Genomic DNA, 25206 nt, shown 5'->3' with positions numbered 1-25206 from the left:
CTGAGGGCATTGCATTCTAATAAAAAGTACTAAGCTTGTGTTGTTTTTTCTCTGACAAATACTCCATAGTGCCTGTAAGTGTTGCTACCAGCAGTAATGCAGAAAGTCATGTTTTTCCCACCATCTACTGTTTTTCTCTGTATTTTGATCTGACCTTTTCTAACTTTGTATATACTGTTTTTCATGATTAATTTAACAAAAAAATTTTAGCACTCAAGGATTATGGAGACTGCTTTACCATGGGAAAGGTTTTAAAGAAACTCCCATGCTAGTGACAGGTCAGTTGCAGAAAGGAAAGATACTCAGAGATGTATTGGCAGCTTTTAAGTGAAATTAATGGCAGCTTGCTACTTGGAAGGAAGAAAAAAAAAAAAAGGAGCTTGTTCTGAATTCTGCCTATAATTTTGTCTTTTCTGGGGGGTAGGTACCTGAAGGTTTGGGAAAATTAAGTAGTACAGCCAGAGGTAATGTTGAAGGTATCATCAGCATTGTTACAACTTGCAGTCCACTCAGTAATTCACTTGAGAGCTTTTGTAGGGGTATGGTTGCTAGCTGAGTTCTCAGAAATTTATATTAGTAAACAACTTTATGAAGGTAATAGAGTTGTTGATCAATAATAGAAGTGGAATTAGCTAAGGTCAGTTCATGCTAACTTCCAATTGCAAAATTGCAGGTATTTTTGGAACCAGTGCACTTGGAGCCTTATTTTATATTTATTTTTTACGTATGAGCTGTAGTACACTGCTTTTGATTAGCAGTATTGCTCTTTGTAAGAGTTCAATATGCTGCTTTATTTTCAGCATGTACCCAAATTTAACCATGTAACTTACCCAGCTGGATGCATGCTTCATTTCATTAGTGGCTGGCTTTGCTGAAGTTCTCAAGAGCCACTCTACTTCTGCTACTGAAGGAGTGGGCATCAGCATTTAGATTTTTTTTCCCTTCTTTTTTTTAATACTGGAAACTTGCTTTGTGAGGTCCTAAAAGAGAAATACTAGGGCTTCTGGTTTAATTAGTTATGGGACTAACTTAGTACGCATCAGAATTTGTGCACGTGGGCCATGAAGTCAACCTTAAGACCTATTAAGACCTGGTCCTGGAAAGGTTACATGCATAGAGTCTAAAATGCCTCTTATGTATGTCATTTAATTCAAAGATGACAACCATGATGACTTGCACATACAAAATAAAAAAAATCTGGCTCTAGAAGTGAGGCTTACAATTAATACTATGTATCTATTATCTGTTCTGGATTTTGGCAGAAGTTCATGAACTAGTGATCAAAGAAAGTCCTGGTAAGTACCAGCAAGCACAGATATGCTTCACGGTGATCATTAACATCAGGAAATTGCAGGGCCTTGCTGATGGAAAACTCCCCTATGAATTTCCCATATCAATTTGAAGGTGTGGTAAAATTGAGCAATAAAAGAACAGATACACACATACATGAATAAATCTTTTAATATAAAATGCAAATTGTTTAAAGTGACCACTTGATAATTTAGTGTATTTTGTACTCTGAGGCACTGCTTCCTTTTTAGAAAGTACCAGTTGACTGCTCTGCACCTGCTACTCAGTGTGAACAGCAGTGCAAACATTATTCAGATGCTAAAGGTGCTTTCATTTATTTGAAAAATATCCTGTGACATTTAATTTTATTACATATATGGTTAGTTCTGATTTGTCGGTGCGAGTACTTTTTTAACATACCAGAGCATAAAGTTGCTATATTGCAGTCATACTAAAACCAATGAGCTTTTCTTTTAATATCACTTTTATGGGCTTTGCTTATAAAAGGTATCAGAAGTATGCGTTGCTACCTAGTTCTTAATGCTAACGATGACTTAAACATCTCAAAAACTAGTATCCCTCTAACATTCCTTTCTCATTATTACATGTCCAATTCTTTTTTAGGCCATCTTTTAGAAAAGAATAAGCTACTGTGAATAAGCATGTAAATGAATGTCTTTTTTGTAGCACAAATAAACATCAAAACCAAAAGGTAGTAAATCTCTTCATTCAAAGTCATTATGAGAAGTGGAACCTCATTATTGTAAGTACAGATAAATGAATTAAATTCTAGTCAGTTGTTTAAAGATAGCTGTGGAAAAAGTGTTTCTCACCACCCATAAACTGAAAGGCACAAACTGGTGCTTACAAAATACCAATTTTAGAAAGCGAAAGCGAAAACCTGAAGTACTTCTGTTGGGAAAGGTATCCAAAGGGAAGGGAAAAATGGAAGGCACGTAAGTATATGTCACAGACTAGGAAACACTACAGGAACTTACCACCACCCCCATCCACAAAAATCTTGGGAATGATACAATTGCAGAGGTAAGAAAGTATTGAATCAGATACTAATTACTTTTCAGAATCTATTTGCAGAATGACCACACTAGTTGTAATTTTATTTGGTACATTATGTTTGCATGTAGCTGTAACTAAGTATATGAGAAAAATGCAACAGTCTCCTGGGCTTCTCTCCTCAAAGGAAAAGCGGAACCTTTCTGAACAAAGGTAAAGCACAGCATCTCTCTTGTACAATTTCACTAAAAATGAACTTAAGCTATGGTCTTTCATTGCTAAACAACAATAATAGAAAAAAAAATAAGGTGACGTTGGATGTTAAAAATCAAGTACTTGGGCCTAAAACACATTTTTCTTCTCTCTGTAATTTTGATCTGAAGCCTGGTGTCCTTGTTACCCCCCTCCCCCCAATATTCTTTTTACTTCAGTTTCTCAATCCACAGCGGTTGCTGATTCTCCAGTATCTTCCAGTAAACTGCCCTAAAAATGACAGGGGGGAAATGGGATCTTTTATACAATGAATGTACAAAACACAACTGGTGTTGGCATGTGGCAAGAGAGAGTAGGAAGGGTGCTGAAGAAAAGTGAAGGGAGTTTGATTCTATGATCTTCATGGGTCCCTTCCAACTTGGGATATTCGAAGGTTCTATGTGAGGAAGAGGAGCGGCAAGGACAGCGTGGGACTGATGAAAGGGGAGAGGTAGAGATGGAATTGTTGCTAAAGGCATATCAAACTGCAGCCTACGTATTACATCTAATCTGATCTATGAAAAGGTCACTCTAGGAGCGCTGCTGGTCCTGCCTGCCCCTTCCCTGGTAGTGGTATTGATGATCATCATTTCATTCCAGGGTGAGCTGGTTCAAGATGTCCAAGTGTTAGAAAGTTAATGTTGAAAAGAGGATAAATAGCTGCCCTGCAGAACTTAACCAGTGAGGATAGTGATGTAAGAGAGGGAAAGAGGGTAGGAACTTGATTTTAAGGTCGTGCTGACACGGTATCACTGCTTTTCTTCTCACAGGTTATAACAGCTTTTGGGGCTGCTAAATACCACATTTGGCTCAGCTACTTCTTAACTCAGGTCTATCATCTTCAGATTTCAACTTAACTTCCTTACTAATCCGTTTGAAGGAAATATCCCCCCAAATCCATATTATTCATACCTTCTGCACATGTCTTCTGACTGGAAATTACTATTCAGTTTTTGTTTACAAAAATAAAGCTGCTACATGACTCCTCAGCTTTGAAATCCAAATGATAAACAAATGCTGCGGTAGAATTAAGGTCCCCCATTTGCAGACCTGTGTTACAGTTTCTGGCTCCTAGAAGTACAGAACTACTGCACAAATTTACATCAGGGCACTTGCTGACAAGCAGTCATAAAATACATGAATTAAAAAAAAAGCTAAGACTGTAAATACATCACATAAAAAGCATATGGTATGATTCCTCCATAACTAAGCACCCCTACTGTTGTGCAGGAGAATGCTTTTCTGCCTGCAATATGCTGAACATTCATCATAAATCGTACTTTCCACACAAAAGGAACAATGCACCACAAATACCAGAATGTCTTAAGTTCTCTACTAAGCTTACGGGAAGCTCAGGTAACAGAAGGAAGTCTTGCTGTATTTTTCCTAGGAATTTACTGTGTTCTAGGCCAGCTGTAGTCTGAGAGACAGAGCTGATATTTTCATTTAAGCACTTGAAAAGAATTTATTTTATTTCTTTTAAAAGCAAGTTAATATACCTAAAAAAATCCCCCATGGTGTAAAAACTTGTTACCTGGTAAAAGCAAGCATTCAATTTTCAACAGATAAATTGTCACAAGATGGCAGTGCACTGATAGTCTTGAATAAAATATGTAATCATATATTGTTATAACTGCATAAGGGCTACAGCCAAATTCCTTTTGAATTATGGAAAGAACAGGGAAAACTGTACCGACGAACTTTTGAACCCTGATAGCGTGGAATGCATTACCAAAGTTGAACAGAGGAGGCAGCTAATTTATGGGGGAGGAAGCACTATCCAACCTAGAGATTCCCAAGACCAGGTGTTCCATCTGTAAGAAAGAAACTGTATGGAAAACACTAATGAACCTATAGGGCTCTTAGAACGGGAAGCATATGTAAGATGCCATTGGAGTACTGCAAAAAAGCAATGTAGGGAGTAGCTTCGTGGCTAATGATTGCAGCTATGAGCTGTGGGAGAAGAGGGTACCTCCAATTAACTCTTTTTTTTGGTGAAGATGGGCATCCAGAAAGTAAACAATAGTATCAGAAGTCCAAAAGATAAACGAAGCAAACAAAATGGTTTTGCTGCTAATGTTGACCAACCTGACTTGCAATGAAAATAGGTTTGTTCTTGAACACACTTTCCTTGTCATAAATACTGGGTCAAGTACATACAATTGTAACCTTTGGCTGCAAATGCTTACTAACTACTAGCATTGAATACCTTAGTATTGTTTTAGAGAAATACACTAAGAGCTGCTGTGTAAATATGAATTGGTATTAGGTTTCAGAAAGGAAATCATTAGCTGAATTAATTAAGCAAGCCATAGCAGTTCCATCCAACTTTGAACATTAGGTCACATGAAAGAAAGGACTTTGTAGTTTTCAAATCCCAAACAAGTTGTTGAGGAAAATTTTCTAGTCAAGCCAATGACTGCTGCTATACAAGGTGGATACTAGCTTGTTTAAATTCTTCAGGACTTACTGTATTGATTTGCTCACATATTCCCTGTTTTTTAATAAGATAAAACAGAGTAAATCATTATCCAATAACCACTGAGCGTATTCCAATCCATTAGTTATACGTGTGTTTACACATTTACCTCTAGCACGTTTTCTGTCTGCTACGACAGAAGCTGGAAATAATCCTCTACGGACAGAAGGGAATCTACATAGTTGCTGTTGCTCTGTGACAGAAAAAAATAAAAACACTTTGTAAAGCATAGTTATCTTACACAAAAGAAAGTAAAAAAAAAGAAACAAAAAAACCAAACACACAAAGTCCAGGAAAGAGCACGGCTGTGTATCACTGAACCACAGAATGGCTCAGGTTGAAAGAGACATTAAAGATCATCTAGTTGCAATGTATCTGCCCTGGGCAGGGATGCCACCCACTAGATCAGGTTGCCCAGAGCCTCATCTAACCTGGTCTTGAACACCTCCAGATCATCTAGTTCCAGCCTCAACCAGCTGGTGTTTGGGATTTCACCAGCTGAAACACAGCTGGTGACCCCACCATCAAGTCTTCATCCTGATGAGACACTGAGCAGAACAACTCCATGGCAATAGTGCCCTACTCCGCCCCAAAAAGCAGAACTGACCTTTCCTTCTTTGAGGCTGCACCACCCGCTACTGTGATGAAAAAAAGCCAAAGTGCCAGGGGAGTAGTGAACAGAGGGGCTGACAAGAAAACCAGATCTGATGTTCTCAACCCTTATAAGGACTCAATAAGAAAACACTTTGCATAGTAGCCTTCAGACAGAACAAAAGACAAAGGGCATCTGTTTTGGTTTAACACCATGAGATTCTTTTTCTAACTTCTGGTTACAATACATACCTTCAGATCCAAACAATCAAGTCTCCCAAATGTCATTCTGTAACCAAGCATAAAGCTTCACATAAATGGTGAAAGCAGTGTAATTTAGCATTCATGTCTCAAGCGTTTGCATATTAAAAAAAACAACCCTTACTCAAACACAGCACCTTCATGATGGAAAAAAATAATAATTGAGTAATTAGTTAGTTACAAGTAATTTCTGTAACCTTTAGAATATTTCATCTATATAAACTGTACTGGAACAGGGGGATTTTCAGGGCGGCGAACAAGGTCATCTTTTACAAAACATAGTCCTAGGTCAGTCTTCCCTTCCTGTCCTTGCAAAGGACACCTCCAAATCCTAAATGAGGAAATCAAATATTCCTTTCAAACCATTTACTCAGTTTCTTGCACTACTTTTACTTCACTGATAAAATCTACATTCTCCCTCACTTCCACTTTAGAGTTTTCCCTTCTTTCATTTTTTTCATCATTTACTTGATTTATGTCTTCTTCCTCCTCCTCCTCTTCCAGTTTCAACTGATTATTTTCTTGGTGTGGACAAGAGTTATCCAAACCTTCCTGACATGCTTTCAAATCAACATCCTGAAGACAAAAATAAAAGTCCCATTAAGAAACACACTAACAAAACTTTAAGCACATACTGAATTTTTAAACAGCTACAGCATTTCAAGTAAAAAATACACTGAACAATTCATTCACAGAAATTAACTGAGTATACGCAGACTTTGGGGGCTGAACGAGGTCACAGTTCAGAACTGCAGACACCAGCTTTGCTTTAGGTACACAGGCACTGAACCCATCCATGGTAGAACTGGACATTCAAAACCACTGGCAACGAACTATTCTGAAACAGACACACCATGCTGTGATTTCATGGAGAGTCTGGGCTTTCAGTGTCATCTGGATGTCATTCCACAACAACATATCCAGACCAGTTGCATACTAAGTGATGGAATTTTAAAATAGGCAATTAGAAACATGACCAGTTAACAAAATCCTCCTTTCAAAAAAAAAATATATTTTTTTTTCACCTCCAAGGATGAATTTGTTCTGATTTAGTGCTCTCAGAAGCATTTTTCAAGTTATATCTGCAGTTGTATTGGCAGAGATTTTTTATTATTATTATTTTAAGGCTGGGGTATTGCTGGAGTGAGAACGGATCACTGCTAAGCATTTTGCATATCTGAACTCAAAAAACAAGCAAAAACAAAACAAACAAACAAACAAAACTGTCATATTCCAGCTTTAAAGAGCAAGTCTGAGCTATTAAAATGTGAGACTCCGCGGAATGGCAGCCAGGAAACCAGGTGGCTACACTGCATTAGTTCCGTACATTCCTAGGAAAATGCTATGGCCGTAGCAGAAAAGCTCTCAACAGCAGCAAATGTAATGACTTAATGTCCTCTCTTCTCGAGATCAAAGCCTAAACTATACAAAAACTGCAGCTGTAACAGTCATTAAAATGTGTATGAGATTTTTTCCAATTATTTTCATACAAAACACATTCAAAAATGTAACACAAGAGTCTAAAAATAAGACTCAGAATAAAGTTAAATAACATTTGAGAATAAAGTAATATTCGTTTTAATTCTATTACAAATATTTATTTTTAAAAACATTAACATTATTTTTAAACTATTTCAGTTTTTCTTAATTTCTTCTCATGGATTAGAAGGGACATTTAGTTTTATAAGCAGTCATTTCTAACAACAAATAGGGCACTCATCTCTCTCTGATGTAAGAGATACTTGCCTTCAACAAAGCCCAACACAATTTCTACCTACTAAAGATGTTATTCCAATATATCACTTCTTTGTGTTTTATCACATATATATACACACGTATCAATATATCACATCTTTGCCATTTGAAATTAAAAATGACCAGATGAGTTGTTATCATCAAATCTCAAAAAACAAATGTACTTTTCTAACACAATTGCACAAAAATGCAGTACTCCTCTATCTGGTGAAGGAGCAGGAGAGGGAACTCACTACAGAAGACGCTGTGGACACAGTAACCAGCTACTTGCAAACATTTAAATGAGTCCAGAGGAGCTACTGGTAGGCATGAAATTATTCCTTCAACTGCGTTTGCAAGATAACGGCTAGTCTTTAGTATTACAAAGCACCATCCTAATACTTGTTCAATTAATATACTCCATTATCATCCTAACTGATAAAATCCATCATCATCAAAAGCAAATAAGTTAAGGACAACAGCTATTAAAGACCTTAAACAGCTCCTCTTGAGCTGAGCAGTAAGGAAAGCTGCTGCTGTAAGGTCGGGTATTCACCTCTGAACACAGTAAATCCATCACCCTACTGGCTGATTAAGAGGTAAATGGAGGAAACAGAAACTTATTATCTATAACATGATGCCTAAAAACTAATTGTAAGCACAGGTTTTGAACAAAGGAAGTATATGGATAACAACTTGATGGATCCTATTAAAATGACAAGGGGTACAAATCTATTCTAACACCAGGGAAAACAAAGGCTTGCAGAAATTTGTAAAAAGCCCCCAGTGTGCTCCACAAATCATTTAAAACCCTCAGAAATCAATTTGCTGAAGTACACAATGGAGACAGTCCTTCCCAGCAACATCACAAGGAAACCTGGATTTCTGAACTTCTGGGTCATTTCAGTGAAGTGCTCTACATGGAAATCATATAACACAACTGGAACCTTTTCCTCATTACTTAGTTTTGTTTTTTAACAAAAATCTCCTGGATTATGCTGCTAAAGACTTACTCTTTGATGTTAGTCTTTCCCAATGGAGGAAAAACAGCTGGAAAAAAAATACTGCTCAGCAACTGAATGCTTTTTTCCAAGCCTGTGTATCACTTGGGATGATTGTTGGTCTGCTGCTACGAGGAGAACAGAAAGACCTCCTCCAGAAACAGCCATGGCAAGTTTTTAAATACAGCATTTCTTAAAAGATAGCTTAATTTTGCAGTCTGAATATACATCTAATGACAAAAAGGGATTACATGTAAATACTACTTACTTGGTGCTGCACTGCCACACCTAGTGTTTCTGTCCTGTTTCTTATTTCATATTAATGGTAGCAGAAGAAATGGAAATAGACTCATAATAATACCACCAGGAGCTCAAAATCTAGATCAGGATCACATCAGTCAGTCTCTGCACAGAGAAGACAACCAATTCTCTTCTCTCTTGATTGTGGAAGGCTTAATATTACAGCCAAGTACATTTATTGCAACAGCAGGTGTGGAAGTTCACACCTCACAGCAGGCTGTTTACAAACTAAAACAGAACCTGAAGACAGCCTTCTACTTACATTTGGAAAGATTTCTGCACAAGCAGAAGGCAGGAGATTTACAGTACATAAAACAAAACAAAACAAAAAATCCAAGTATCTCAAACTCTAATCTTACTTCTGCCATTTACTAGTTTGGTTGGGCTACAGAACACAATCTGAGATTAAGTCTGATTTAGTGAGTTATCTATCAGCCTCATGTGACAGAGGGCTGGGCTCTAGCCGTGCCCTTTTCCTGAGATATGACTTGCCACAAATCAACTATCAGCTTCAGTTTGTCAGTCTTTGAAACATAAAAAATATTAATTTATATCAAAACTGCTACTTAAGGTGGCCCCAAAATCAACGCAGAGGTGAGAGAAACTGCAATTTTATGGGTAGCCCAACCTATGCTTTAATTGGAAGAACATTGCCTGTTCCAGCAGTTTTCCAAAACATCTTACTATGTTAAATATAAAGCCTTCAGTTTCCAATTAAGTGCACTGGAGTACTGATCTCAGTATAAATTGGATGCACAGTACATCAGACTGCCTGCACGTATCTCCTCCCCTTGCCACCCCATCCATTTATTATTTGCTGTCCATAACATAAGATGGAAGGAGCAGCACCTGTAAAGATAAAATACGAACAGGTCTATTGCAATGCATTGGATCAGATGAACAAGACCCCCCTCTAGATGCAACAGAAAACACAAGCAATCGATTGTCAGCTATTGGTAAGTGTGCAGTTTGCAAACAGGACTAAAACCACACAGCTCATGGCTACAAGCACATAGAAATATCTGAACTATCTTTCCCTAAAGTAACAGAAGCATCTCGCTGCAGCTGGACAGAGCACACAGGGTAATTTGTCTCAGTGTACAGGTGGCACCAGGAAGCAGGGTATACTAGCCCACAAAGAGTTTTCTGCAGTGAGATTTTGAGTTCTCTCTACAGATACCTGTTGCATTGGTGCAAAGGTATATGACCATCATTATTTACAAGAGGACATTACTTTTTCTTGCTGATTATCAATGTATTCTGCTCACATACCTCCTTCTAATTACCCATTTTCAAATTACATTTTTCTCATTTTACTTGTCCAGTTTCAAACAGAATTGCTCCAGTACTGTCATTGATCCCTGATGTGCTTTTTCTGTGAACTTGTATCCCTTCTCCTTTATAAACTGCACTTTTCTGTATAACTGGCACACACTCTCTTTGGTATTAGCTGAAAAGATGTCACAGGCCTTGTGATCTTTTCCACATTTTAAACAATTAAGTAACTTTTCTAGAAGATTGTCCCACACCAGTACAAGTTCAGCAAAGTTACAGCACCTAGTAACATAACCATCAGTTTTGCTTTACAACCTTGTAGACTTAAGTATGATTTTCATGTAGCTCTAGGGTTCCTGATGTTGCTCTTTGCTTGTGTACTTTAAATGTGATTATAATTAATCTCATAAATTGATATCTACTTAATTTGAGCTAGAAAGTGAAATATACCCTGCTGTCCCTCTATATTCATAATGAGCTCTAAAGCACCCTGAATACCTGGGAACAGAAAAGTAAATTTCATTCTGTGAAACGTGACCAGCTTTTAGGAAGCATGAAAGTTGGAATGGCAGTTGGAAACACCAAATATCCCCACATAATAAAATTTATTATGATATGTAATATTTATTATATTTTTATTGTATATGGATAGGCTTAAAAATGACACTAAAACCATGCTAACTAAACAATGTAATTGTTTAAGTAAATCAAACTGCATAACTGTGAGTCCAAATGTGGCACCTGTCAAATCTCCATGATGTCTGTTCTAAACCCTAATATAACTATCTTAGCTGCAAACAAATGCACGCAATTAAAGACACTCCCACTTGTTTCAGGGAGTTAGAACCTGGCCACACACATTTTAGAAACTAAAGCACTAAGACTTTACATAGTGTGGCTCAGCTATGTTGGGCATTGTAAAACAGGCATAGTCTGTGCACTCTTCATGATCAACACATATACAGAATTAGCACCAACCTACTTCCAGAAGGGAGGCACAGAAGGGTATCAGATGAAGACACAGGCACAAATTGTATCACTAATTTAAATTAAGACATCAGTTTTCATAAAGCTGACTTGAAGATGGTTTGATATCCCCTAAAGATGAACCTTCTAAACCACTTCTAGAACATAAACCACATTCACACTCTATTTGATCCTGTGCTGGGCTTTTGCAACAGCAATTAAATCCATGCAACATTAATTAATCCAATGCAACATCTCTGACAGTAAACCTGATATAAAGGTTATTACATTTATGCAGTCACTCTTCCAGACTGAGTATAGTTTTAAAAAAAAAAAAAAAAGAAAGCTCTTTTTATGTCTTCACTGTCCAAAGATGCTTTCTATTGTGGTCAACATTGGCATTCTGTAAGAGACTTTGTTCCTTCCTTTCTTTTCTCTACCTTTATGCAGGCTGGATCGGTAATATATCCTCATTAATATGACATAATCACTAAATAATGCATTGAATAAACACAAAAGCATTCAGGGAACACCCTTCCTGATAAAACTTTGTCCACAACTCAGTTCCATTTTTCAGATGTCTTTCTTTTGAGCCCCTAAATATACTTTTCCAGGTACCCAGCTCATAACTTTCTCAATATATCCATCTCACTGTAGTTAACAAATGGCCTACCAACTTGCCAACTCACAGGATCTGAATAAGGAGAAAGAAAGGTTAAAAACCACAGTCTGGTATTCTAGCTCCTCTGAGATTTGAGTATCTTGACATCTCCTTTCTCACCATACATAACTCCTCTTCTATTATCCACGCTCACCACACTAACTCTTTCTTCTTTATGCAGGCTATTCCCCTCATCCCCTCTCATGTACGCTTCTCATGCACACTCTGCATGCAGAATACGTTCCCCTATCTCCAGGTAGCAAGAAAATGCTGGTGTAAGTGTGCGCCACAACACTCACTCGGCTATACTCCTCTTCACCACTTGTGGGACTTGACTTTTTAAAACCCTTGTACCTTCTGCAGCAAACCGTAACAAAAATTAAGATCACAATCTTCAAGGCACCAAATGCACAAAGTTCTTCTTTTAGCCCACTTCTCTTTGAAACCACTCAGCCCTTCACAAACCCTCTTATTAAACTTAGTTAAGTTCTGGCTAATCCAGGAGCACAAACTAGTGCCGTTCAACTATTTGCAGGCATTCCTCCACTGAAATGTTGTTATATCCCAGTGCTTAAAATGTTAAAAATAACTAAATAAAACTGAAAAATATTCTGAGTGAAGCACACAGCTACAGTGTGACTGCTCTCAACAGGAGAAAAGTTTTCAGAAAAAATCCTACCTGGTTTCTACTTACTTAAAAAAAAAAAAACAACTTTTGATACCTTCCAAGAAAACAAAACAGAACAACAACAATGTATCTCAAAGTATTCTCAGTCAGTGTAAATATTTGAAATGGTGCCCAAAATCCAGGACGGATTCACTGCATCCAATGCATTTTTAATACTGTGAAATTCTGCCTTTGCGCAGTGTTCAAAAAGCTGTGCTTGTAAGAGGTCTTAAATATCGTGCTCCAAAATGCCCTGCCAAAATACAAACATAGTGATTACAGTGCAAACAATAAGAATTATCCACCGTACATTTTCTTCCTTAACTTTTTCAGTTTATAAACAACAGCAATGTTATGCTGTTAAGTATTAAATACACCAGACAGTATTTAACCTAGCACCGGAGTTCAGCCCTTATAAAGGGCTTCAGGATCTGTTGTACAGAATGTAATGCATCCACACATGACAAACATTTTTGGTTTGGATGGGGGCAGAGACTTCCTTCTCTGTCCCACCCCAAGCTGGAGCCTGCCCTACGTACTGCTTGATGACCCAGCACTGCAACTGCTGCCCTCATTCAGACACTGGCTCATCTGCTGCTATGGACAGCATCAGTGTTTGGGGGGTTCATGCAATTTGGAAAATAAAAATGTTTTTCCTATGAGATTCAGGCCACAGATAAAGTGAAGAGCTCCACGGTCCATCCCTAGTAATCTAAATTATTCCCCGTGTGTATTCCTTGAGAGATAAAGAACTCATCCAAATTTTATCCTCCCTTTCTTCACGTCATGTCTGCATAAATATACAGACATATTAATATACACATGAAGTATCTATACACAGATTGATAGGGAAAAAAAAAAGTATTGAATCAAGCACGGCAGCTCTTCACTCTTGCAAGGTCTTTGGCCAAGATGCTGTACTACAAGCTCCTTGAGACCTTCTATGGATTTGCTAATACTACTACCATTTACACTGGACCTATATCTATGCTACACACATCTTGTAGCACCATGGCTTACTACTTCCACACGCACAGTTTTTAAGGTGCTCTGGAAAACCCGTCTTGTTCATTTTGCATACAGGCCTGTGGCTCAACCTGCCAGCTTCTAGAAGCGTTGTCAGGGCAGATTTACAGTGGGAAGCCTAAGGAAATCACAGCCTTCTTTTGGCACAGTGGGGTATGGACCGCATCCCAGATTGCATGCTTGGGGGATGGCTTATCTCTTTTTCCCATTGGTATCACACCTACATCCCGTGTCAGCTGCATGTCCTTTTTTTTTTTTTCCTGTTTTATTGTTTTTATTATTTATTATTTTTATTTTATTATTGCTTTTATTGTTTTTTTTCCTGTTTTACTGCTTTTTCTACATTTAAAGCTTTAAAATGTACATCCCCACAGTGTCTCCATTTAGTATTTTCATTAAAACTCATTCCTTGAGCAATCCAATAATAATTTGCAAGCACACAGGAATGTCTGGTTATTTTTTCCCTATCTTTACCTGTATGAGTAGGTCAATAACCTACCCAATGTGACCTCCTTGTGTGAGCAAGCAACAAAAACAGGTTTTCAACAGTAGAATTCAAACAGAGAGAATACATTGTCAGCATTTAAGGAGTAAGCAGTTCCATGTTAAATTCTTTCTTAAAAAAACAAGACCACAGTCTATTTTTTCAGCCAACTATGAAGAAGACGACTAAGTAATGAACACTGCTGTATCAGGAAAAAAGTACAATGAGAAGTAATCAGCACAGACATAAGGTTCATACCCACCCTTTTTAATCTACTTTCCTAGCAAACATGACCACTGGAACCTAATATCATGGGCTGGGGCATTCTGCAAACGGTATGACCTAGGTCAGCTTTCATTACTACAGATGCTGTTCTTCCATTGCAAGATGCCTTGCATGAACTGATGCATGCTTTCCTGGCTTATTCAAATCAAGTTTACCACTTTTTTTTCCCCCCCGCAAGGATGTAACTCATGGCTCCCATGCAGGAACCCTGGTACCTTAGTCTCAATCTTACGCATCCGTGAGAATCAAATCTGTAAAATGGAACGCATGGAGCCACTAAACTAATACCCTGAGCCCTATGAGCACATCTACAAACCATGTGCTATGACCTGCAGTAATGTAGGACAGTGAATTAAGTATAGAATTCAGAATAAAAAACTGTTTTTAATTCTGTCTCAGCTTTGGTACAAACACTCTTTCCTGATCCTGTTAAATACATCCTTCTAAGAAAACAGCCAGCAAGACTCTGAGATCATATGTTTATTTTTCTGGTTAAAAGGTATATTTCAGAATAAATGTATTTTGTTATTTTTATTACCAAGGTAATAAAAAAGATTGCAGAGTTTACATTTTATTAGCAAACTTCTATTACAGAAGTGGGCTGAATGAAATAGTTTGATTAAAACAGTTAATCCAAAGGTGAGAGCTGATCTCAGTCTGTTGGGCAGCAAGCCAAATGCAGAAACACACCTGTTAGCTTTACTCATTGTCAGACTAAGTGCTCAAACTTTTATAACACTGTGTTACGTCTCAGCACGGAAAAAAAAAAAAAAAGTAAAGCAATCCCACACACTTCAGCATGCCCAAACTGCATATTTCAGCCACTGAATTCATTTTCTTTTTCATCTGCATTCATCTTGCAGAGTCATTTGAAATACCAGTTCCCTAAGGATGAGAATCACCAGCTCGTATGGTGTTGCCAACAACATTCTCAGGAGCCCAATGAATGAAATGAATCTGGGAGTGGATTAATCTGATTGTGTAAAGCTTTGATAAGTTAGCAATCACACAATAACAAGCAGAACAAAGCCATCACTTTGATCTGTTTACACATAGCCCTAAGTCTGGTCCTGATCTATTAGAGATAAAAGAAAGGCTAATAATACCTCTGGTATATTTTTACAAAAGGCAAAATAAAGGTTATAAATCAGCAAGAACACTTCAAAATTCATTCCTCTGTTGCAATAACATTTTGACAGCACAAGTAGACTTATTCAAACTTACAGAGGTCAGCTTTAAAACTAAGATCAACTTTTCCCTTTGTATTTCTTTTTTTGGACCTGTCATGCACTTCGAAAGAAGTCTAGTGGGACAGACATGGTAGTTTTCACTTAGAAGTCCATTTATGTCTTAGCTCAAGAACTTAACACTGCCTTGCCTTGGTCCAATCACTCTTTCAACTTAAACAAAACATTAAGAGAGGGGTCCAGACCTACATTTAGCAAAGAAATTCATCATCTCTCTACGGAAACAAGTGATCCCTTACAGTTAGGGCATGGAAACTAATTTTGCAACTACCTTTCAAAAAAACAGCCAAGTGAACACATGGGGAAATAGAAAAAGAAAAAAAAAAAAAGAAAAAGAGAGGAAAAAGAAAAGGAAGGAAAAAATGAAAATCTACTATACAAGACAAATTTAGCAAGTATTAGTTGATGCAGGTCCTGTAATTCATAATAAGAACAGGTATTCGTAATCATTCAAAATCAACTTGAAAAATCTCAGTAGCTCAATTTGAGCTTTCAAGACATACTGATTATCCTTCTAAGTCACAAAACCACCATCTTGGCATTACTGCATATTTTCTATCTGCAGAGGGTATCACAAAAGTATCAGATCGTACATTAGATCATAAATTATTCAGGCATAACGAAACTCTGTGCCTGCCAGTGACTCGATCCAGAAAAGCAGTCCCTGCAGCTGAATGGCTCTGCCGATCTCCTTTAAAGTTACAGATGTGCACAATACTTCCACAGGCGTGGGGTCTGAGTGGGGGCAAGCAGACAGACGTGCAGTAAAGACTGCATCCTCTACAACTGAAACTGGCCATCACCACCAGGCATTCATTGCCTACCTTATTTTTTCAAGGTGCCACGCTGATAATGCAGGCACATGAAATGAGACTAAAGTTTAGTCACAGCACCGTAATAAGTCTAGAGTGACACTGAGAAATGTTACTGGCAAGTGTAAATACAGGACGGTGACATACATGTGCCCTTCAAGAGGTGATCTGTGTGGTTAAGTCGACAGTTGTGACGCGCTGTGGAGAAGCCGTATTTCTGCAACTATTTCACATTCCTGAGCTGCCTGTATGCCCCACATGTAGAAAAGGAAGGCAATTCAGGAGGAAATGCCGAGTAAAAGCGGAAGTCCTCACCTTGCAATCCCGACCTGCCGATCACACACCGCATTCGGGACACGGGAGTGCCCTCACAAGGGGGGCTCGGAGCGAACCCTCGCTGCTCCTGCGCCTCGAAAACCACCCCCTGGGTTGGCAAAACGTTACTTCAGGGCACAAACCCGCTCCCTCTCCGTGGCAGTGACAGCACGTTGCTCCGGAGCCCTCCCGCGGGGCGCAGCCCCAGCCCCGCCGCCTCCCTTACCTCCACCATGGGGCTGCCGCCTCCCTCCTCTTCCTCCCCCGGCCGCCCCACCACCGCTCCTGAGGGGGCGCAGAGCCCGGGGCCGCCCCCTCATAGCCGCCCCCAAATGGCCGCCCCCCAACGGCCGCCCTCCAACGGCCGCCCCCTAACGGTCGCTCCCCAACGGCTGCTCGCGGGCGCGGCGCCCTGAGGCGAGGAGAGGCGAGGGGAGCTGCGGGGGTCGCCGCCGCCTCAGCGCCCTTGGGGGGGCTGTGGGGAGCCCCGGGGCGGCGAGTGAAGGAGACACGTTAGGAAGTTCGTTAGCTTGGGGGGAAATAAAGATAAAAATGCATAAGAGGTTCTCCGTCTATTTCTGTAACTAAACTTTTTGTCTCCTCCATCATCTGAAAAGGCCGTTTGCTGCTTCTTGCCACTTCAGATTATCGGGGCGTCTCACACTGGTTTTGGTGTTTGCAAGGTGTGAGGCTGTCTGGGCAGTGTCACTTCTTCGGCAACATCTGCATATATAACAGACGCAGTCCCTCAGTTTTCTGTCGTCACAGATGACATCTTGTCTTTTCATCTTACCCTATGCGATGCTATGCAATGGGTGTGTTACAATGCTCTTGGTGCTCTCTTGCACCTTATTTCTTGAATGCCAAAAAAATAATTTTCTTTCAAGAATTGAAAGTAACTGGAATCTAATAGTCAGATTCTGTTGTCACCTTCTTTTCCACGCATCTCTGTATTTTTAACTAGAAGTATAACCAAAGGGAACAATGCTTATTTTGCTATTGTAAAAATAAATTGTGTGTCTCAACCCAAATACAGGGGACTTCACATTACGTTTCACAGGACAAATGCAAAGACAGACATTACTAGAACCGGTCCTTACATTCCGCAACTTTTTATTGGCAATACGCAGAATCTCCAGTACCACCTGAGGGTTATTTGTATCACAGCACATGGCACTCTTCTGCCTGGCCCAGCCCTTGGTGTGTGGTTTGGCACATCTCACCTCAAAGGAGACAAGAGCCTCTTTGGGGCCACCGTAAACCAGTACAACGATGTACTTTACATTAGTAGGCCCATTTAATCACTTAATATTTTCCTTTAACAAAGTGGTAGATTTAAAATGGTTATCAGGGTACAGAAGCTCTGTACGGTTGTTTTTGGCTGGTAGTGTTTTATCTGAGCTGAGTTTTGAGTCCTAGTCCTCAGCAGTACACAGGAGTAACTGAAGAGGGACCAAAACCTCTGTTAGGCTCTCCCAGTTAACTTTGGTTGGAAATAAACTTCACACAGAGAATATTGTATGGTAGATTTAGGGATGGTATTCAGGTTTCTTTGGCTCCCAAAATTCAGGACTCCAAAATCTTATACTCAAAATGCATCCCACAGAGGAGGTTTCAGCATCAGAGATCTTGTGTGTCCTGTCAGCCATTCTGCATGGCAAACACTGGCCACAGAAAAGTCATCCCCCCTCATCCTGATTTGCAAAGTCAGTGTTATTTCTGTGCATGTTTGCTAATAAATCAATGCAAATCCCACTATATAGATGATATTGTAGCATGATTCTTTTAGCCCAAATCCCTTAATCAAAAGATCTCCCCCAACCTCTTAATCAAGTTCAGCACAACAGCAAATGTGACAGCTGATAGCAGTTTGCTGTGGTCTGGCAGCTCATTTACTAGGGAGAAGAGACAAACAACTTTTTTAATCCTGACTAAAGGCTTGATCTGAATTAGTAAAAACGTTCTGAAGCAAAAATGAAGACCTCTGTCTTCAGGTTTGCAGTAGAGTAACTTCACAAGAGTTGCTCCTGAGTTACTCATGTGGAAAGGAGGCTTGGTCCCTGTGGTATCTGGTCTCCCAGACTCATCCTTGCAGAAAGAGAAGCAGGGCATGCAGCCTGGGTGAGCACCAAGCTCTGAATCACCAAAGGCTGCATGGGGGTCAGGATTGGGAGCAGCAGGTGAGGCTAGGTTATATTTCAGCCATTTACAGCTCTTAAATGCATTTGTAGTCGTTTATTCCAAAGGAGACTCTTAACAATTTCAAGTGTTCTGCTAGTCTTAAATACAGACAATCTAGTATATAGATATGAGGTTTGTTTTTTTCTTTCCTTATTGCTAACTTTTGATAATAATTTGTTTTGTTTAATAACATATCAGGAAATTTTCTTCCATGTGACATTTCATGAACCATTTTTGATTGTTTCAATTTATAAATACACTTCCTTTGAAACATATTTTTAATCAGGATAAGTAATTTATAGAAAATTGTCTCTCAGAGAGGCATTAGCATTAATAAGTATGGTACTTAATTTCTAGGTATTGATTCTGCTGCATTAGATGGGTGCATTACTCCCCAGCATGCCTTTTTGCTTCCTTCCAGTGTTGAAAAGGAGGAATGGCCTCTTCAGGGTAAGAGCGTTCACAACGGAGGCCAAGCAACTGAGTAGAGATCTTTTGCAGCAGGTATCTACAGTAATGCAAGTGTTAAGTTCAGGCTCTTATTCAGAGCAGGCAGGTACTGACAGTCACAAACATATGAATGTCAAGAATTTGTCTCCTGGTTTTAGACTATAATCACTTTACTACTTTATTATCTGACTGGTTTCTCACCATCCCATTTGCTTGTCATTCTGACTGTGACCAAGTAGCAACATTTTTATTACTTTTCTAATGGGTGCCCCTCTTTTAATTTTACTTCATCCTTCTTTAAGGACAAGAGATTCTATAACTGGTACTATAACCACTCTCTTGAAAATCCTTCCAAGCTTAAAGGCATCAATTATCAGGCTTAACAGTGTTAGCTATCAAAACACATACATAGAAAAAATATATTCTTAGTTAATTTGTTGCCAATTTTTTGCTCCTTGCTTTGAGTAAGTTTAATTTCTTAAGGGTGTTTGCATGGATAGGAAGGAGAAAAAGAGAATGAATCTGCAGCGGCCAGATCTGGTGTATTCTGAATTAAATGACACAAGCTGATCATACTCCTGGGACCCACTTTCCTACATTTCACACTTTTACCCCATGACTTGATCCAGCTCTCGTTTATGTTAGATACACAGTTACTACACCAGTGAAATCATCACATAAGTACCTGGATGGATCATGTATCTTACTAAGCTCTTAGTACAAATCCTTTGGCAGGAGCCTGAAATAGCTGCATTAGTGCTTTGGAGGCCACAGTTTATAGAGCTGGACACAGATCATAAGGGAGGCTCGTTAAATTCTCTCATACCATACGGGTATGTAATGCACACATGCTTCGGTGCCTCATCCCCCAGTTTGTCCCCTTGCCATCTCTGGCAGGTAATCTCAATAGCAGAAACAGGTAAACGACTGATTGTTGGCTAGGATATACACAAATATCTATACTCAGGGGTGGGAAGTCAATTGTTTCTCAACATATAATGGCATAATTCCATATACTGAAAAAGTAAAATGCTTTGTCCCCTGGACATCAGGTCAGCCACTCAGATTCAACTAGTTAAGTGTGCAACAAGAAGTAACATGAAGCTGTAACTCACTTTTTGCAGTTCATCCTGATAACTGAAGCCGTTGACTCTCTTTCTCCAAGTCCTTACCTGAACTCCCTCCCTTCCTCTGGCTGGCAACCTGTAGATGCACAGCAGGCTCCCACAAAGTGATGGACCCAGGTTTTCTCTTTCAACTGATACCTTTGCCCACCTACTTTGTGTATTTCTCCCTATCATCCAGAAAAAAAGAAAATAAATGTGAATTCATTTTAAAACTAAGAAGGTATTATGTTCCTTCCTTTACAAAAATTGCAAAAACCAGCAGATCTCCAAAGTTCAACATCCAGCTCCCAATTCATCGTCTGTGAGGGAGGCCACTTGTCCTTGCCCAGTGTTCTTCGTGCAGGAAAATACACCCTTTCTTCTTCTGTGGGTATTTTTAATTTACATCGACTGATTTCAGTATAAGGACAGTTGGTGGCTCTTTACAGATCGGCGTTAGGCACCTGCTTGCTTTTTTTGAATCTGTGCTTTAATGCTTTCTTCCTTTTTCACATAGTAGTTGGGGGCCAGATGAGGCTGCAGCTCAGCGGGAATTCCTCCTACCAATGCAGTCCCAATGGCATGTGTGAAGGAAACTGTGCACAGACACACTTGGAGTACAGAGCTAGTGGAAATAACAGCTGAGACCTGAGGAACACTTGCTGTCTTCCTAGGAAAGGTGATAAATGAGAAGTGACCAATTCTCCCATAAAATAAATAAATAAATACATTTAAGCCACCAAAACCCAGCAACATTAAACTCCCAGCAGGGACACTAGCTGAAAGCCAAGGAAAAGAAGATATACACACACACACACAAATCCAAGGAGGAAATCCTCAAAACAATCTCAACCAGAACAAAATAGGCCAAAATGCAGAAAATAAAACCCCTTGATAGAGGTAGCAGGAATGGGTTGATTTTGCCTGGGAGTCGGGAGGGGGAGAAGACAAAAGGCATTGCTTCATGTGGTTTGCACTCATAGGTAGAAATCAATACATTTCCATTTCTTTTGTTTCTTTTTCAGATGAAGCAGTTACTTTCATGGTAGCAACATCTGTGGGATCCAAGGATATTTAACGTGATAAGAGGTCTGGATATTTTTTGGAGGCAGTCAATGTCTCGATAATCTTGGTAGCCTGAGGCACTGTCATACTGTTGGTTACTAACTACCAAAGTACAGGAAAATAAGAAAGACTTGATGCTTTCAAGGTCTGCTTGCTTTACATCTAAAGCTCTTGGAAGAAACAAGACTTTTTAATATATTTTTTCATTTTACTTATTGATGCAGTGGTATGCCAAGAACAATTTATCACCAAGACCGCAGAAACTCAGGATTGAAAGACAAGATGGTGCAGGGTTTAAGGGGGAGATTGGATTGTGTTTTGCAGCCACAGCAGTTAGAAAGACAGTATCCAGCTGGCAATCGTGTTCACAGCTAAATGACAAATACATTTTGACTCAAGTTGATTTGCTGGAACAAGAAGAGTTACATAGCTCTGAAACTTTCTTCAGTCTTAAATGAGTTAGCAATTTTAGGAGCTTAGTTTAGACTGAAGATTTCAACTGGAAAGTGATGATTTCTTTTAGGCAGAGGCACACTCCTGGGTCTAAAGACCGATTCTTCAGCATTTAGGAATCCACACCTGTCAGAAAATATTTTGTTATGCCTGGAAAGAAGATTTCAGCTCTGAGGTTTCTTACTTAAGCTGCAGTTATATTATTGTCAGCTGCTTGAACAATTCTTGAAACCTCCCTCCTGATTTTGCTTCCCTCTTCCAACTCTGTCTGATGCTGAACCACCTTATGAAACTGTTAATTTAATAATAATTCTTTCTTGCCTGCCGTATCTGCTGCTCAGGTCATTTAAATGATACCAGGGTGTTCTTGACTTCATTTTAAATAATATATAGTTTTTTATGCTACTCTTAGATGAGGAGAAAGGAATGAGACACTGTCTCCTAAATCACAGCCCCATGTAATTACAGCTAGGCTAAGCACTGAAGGCCATATTCTCTTTCATTTGCACTCACTGAAATCAAACCTATTGCAGTATTCAACTGCAGTAGATTAAAAAATAATAATAATATTCCCTACCATTACGGGTGTTACACTGTCATCTTCATAATGAAAAGCATTATTTTTCTGGCAGGGCATCCTCCAGCTAGGTTAATAACACTTTTGGTTCTGTTGTCCCTGAAACAGCGCCTGGATTTCTGCATGACAAGAGCTCAGCTGCTCCCTGCGTTTTGACGTGTATGCTTTGGCTTTGCCCCTGAACTTTAGAAGGAAAGTCTCATAAAACTACCCAGTAAAAACATTTCTGCCTTACTCAAGGTGAGATGTCTGAGTCAGAAACAAGGGAATTGTAGTCACTGCCTGTCTGCTACTTAAGTTTCTGCAGCCTGAAGTATGTAAAGGATTCCTAGGCTGGATGGGAACTAATAATAGTAATCCCATCGTATTGCATCTGCTTTGTGCCCCAGCACAGGCACAGAGGTACCCTCTACTTCTTCTGCTCTGTGCTGCTCCAGCTACACAAAATAGTTGGCAAATTGGAGGGAACCACACAGAATATACGTGTTATAATGGCTCTTTTGTGTTTAGGCGCAAGTGTGACTTCTTCCTGCCCTGCACACCTCTGAATTAAATACCTACTCTGTACTGGAGACCAGCCTGGTGGCTGAAGTCCTATGAAGGAAAAACGGGGGTCTGGTTGGTTGTCATGTTTTTCTCCTGTTTCCTAACCTCTTCAGCACAGCTTTGATGCAGCCCAACCTCGGTGCTATTGCCTTCAGGATAGTCCCTGCAGGAGCCGTATTTGCTGTGCTGGACACCAGCAGACTGCTGTAACAATGGTCAGCCCCCAGCCACAGCTGGCTTGTCCAAAGAGGAAGCTTGGTAATGGACTCGTAGTGGTAGGTGGATGGTTGGAGTTGGTGATAATAAAGGTCTTTTCCAACCTAAATGATTCTATGAATCTCACACACTCTTTGCGAGAGGTAGCTTGTGCATTAACATTTTGTTTCCCTTATTCTTTATTTTTTAAATGGGTGTAAAGGCCAAAGAAATGCTGCGGATTTAAAAGAGGAAACAGTTCCAAGCCATCAGGCAGCTAAGGAGGCATATTTGCTCTGTGTTTGGCACTAACATAGCTAGCTGTTACTTATGTTTCATATTCATCATGAGATATCTTTCATTACATCACTCACTAGAGTGATACAGAGCTGTTGGCCAAAGCATACATTCATGGGCATGCTTACCAAAAATACTGAGATGATGCATGCAGCCAAGTATTTCAGAAATAGTCCAAGTGGCTCTTCAATGCTTAACAAGGTCTTTGTCTTTCATGTCAGCTCTGTTTACCATATCATGCCACTTATTGCTTTTGACAAATGTCTTGAAACATTTTAGGAATAGAGTTTGAGCATTACAGTGACATGAACCAAAAATTCAGACTTCCTATGCCAACAGTGAAAAACAAAATTTTAGCTTTGGCTGTAAAGGAAGATAACACAAACCGCCAGATTTGGGGGTCCCTGTAACCAACACCACATCAATATACATTGATGTATATTCTCAGACATATACAGATATATACAACCGTATATTCTCTTATTCATGTTGAGTGCTTAGTATTTCTAAAAAAGTCAACTCTAGAAGTATATCCCAGGACACCAAACCACTGTTGGGTATCTCCCATGTTTTCTGGACCAGCAGTGGGAAAGGAGCCTGCATGCCACTGTGCATTCCCTACCTGCTTTTACCAAATGTGGACCCAAGCACTCCCACTGGAGTCAAATTCATTACTCACATTTGCTTTTTTCTTTAGACTTTTGAATCTGCCCCACAGCAGTCCTCCTATTTAGCAGCTATATATTTGTGGGTATTTTTTGTTTGTTTGTTTGGTTGTTTTTTTTTTCATTGACTATAAAGATCTGTAACTTGTTTACTCTTCTTTCAGTATTATCCTCATTTTCTTGGCAAACTTGTAGAAGGAAATTAGGAAAAGGTTATGAGGAAATCAGAAGTTGCACTCTGATTCCCTCAGTGGAAGCAAGATGTCTGATTCTAGTAATTTGTTCTGACAAATTAAAATTTATTTTAATAACAAAATTAATCAGGATGGATAATAAGGTTATTTCAGAAAGATTTGCCACTTATCTAGAACCCAGGCAATAGAGAAAATCAAACGGACTGAAAAACAGAGGTTACCAAGTTCAAAGCCAACCTTTAATTTTATGGCTCACTTTTTACATTTAAAATTAACTGGATGTGCATTCTAGCAAGAATGATTACATTTAGATAAGAGCATGGAGGTCCAAATCTGAGGTCAGAAATCAAATGTGTATTTTCCACATAGGATGGCTAAGCATCTGATCGTATCTGCCATTACCTGTAGTTTTGTGCCTACATTTAAAAACAAGGAGCTTTCCATTCTCGTTCCTATTTCAAAATTTGGTTCACACAACTCATTTATTAGAACCTTCTCGTCTGAGTATTCAGCTGCACATGATGACACCCAAAACCAAGGCTACACATGCATGACCAGCTGATGATACAAGAATAGTACATCAAAGAAAGTGTCTTGTAGATGACTGGTCAATAAATCTGCTTGACAATTTAATTGGTATAATTGATAAAATCCATATAACTACGAGGGGGGAAATTAAATTACTTTATACAAATCAGATTGGGATTTAGATTAAAATTTTCTGGGTCAATTCTGTTTCATGCAAATTATGTTATGGAAGACCCCCTGGTTTGGAACACATTTATTAAGCTTTCTCATAAAAAGTGTATTAATTCAT

At 39.1% G+C, this 25206-nt stretch overlaps 3 long non-coding RNA genes across 3 annotated transcripts; 1 reads left to right on the top strand and 2 right to left on the bottom strand.

The window, feature by feature from the left end:
• Positions 1-1445: 1445 nt before the first annotated feature.
• Positions 1446-5332, bottom strand: LOC121065975. The gene is made up of 2 exons (XR_005817443.1): positions 4091-5332; positions 1446-3969 (listed from the first exon to the last, which is right to left on the bottom strand). It is a non-coding gene; the product is annotated as an uncharacterized LOC121065975 (long non-coding RNA).
• A 493-nt stretch (positions 5333-5825) lies between these two features.
• Positions 5826-17052, bottom strand: LOC121065973. Its single transcript, XR_005817441.1, has 3 exons — positions 16887-17052; positions 16661-16769; positions 5826-6463 (listed from the first exon to the last, which is right to left on the bottom strand). It is a non-coding gene; the product is annotated as an uncharacterized LOC121065973 (long non-coding RNA).
• LOC121065976 lies at positions 16892-20747 on the top strand. Its single transcript, XR_005817444.1, has 3 exons — positions 16892-18840; positions 19199-19291; positions 20027-20747. It is a non-coding gene; the product is annotated as an uncharacterized LOC121065976 (long non-coding RNA).
• Positions 20748-25206: the final 4459 nt, after the last annotated feature.

The sequence above is a fragment of the Cygnus olor genome, chromosome 2 (assembly GCF_009769625.2).
Source record: "Cygnus olor isolate bCygOlo1 chromosome 2, bCygOlo1.pri.v2, whole genome shotgun sequence".
In the NCBI taxonomy this organism is placed as follows: domain Eukaryota; kingdom Metazoa; phylum Chordata; class Aves; order Anseriformes; family Anatidae; genus Cygnus; species Cygnus olor.
This window is presented reverse-complemented; position numbering and strand designations above follow the sequence as displayed.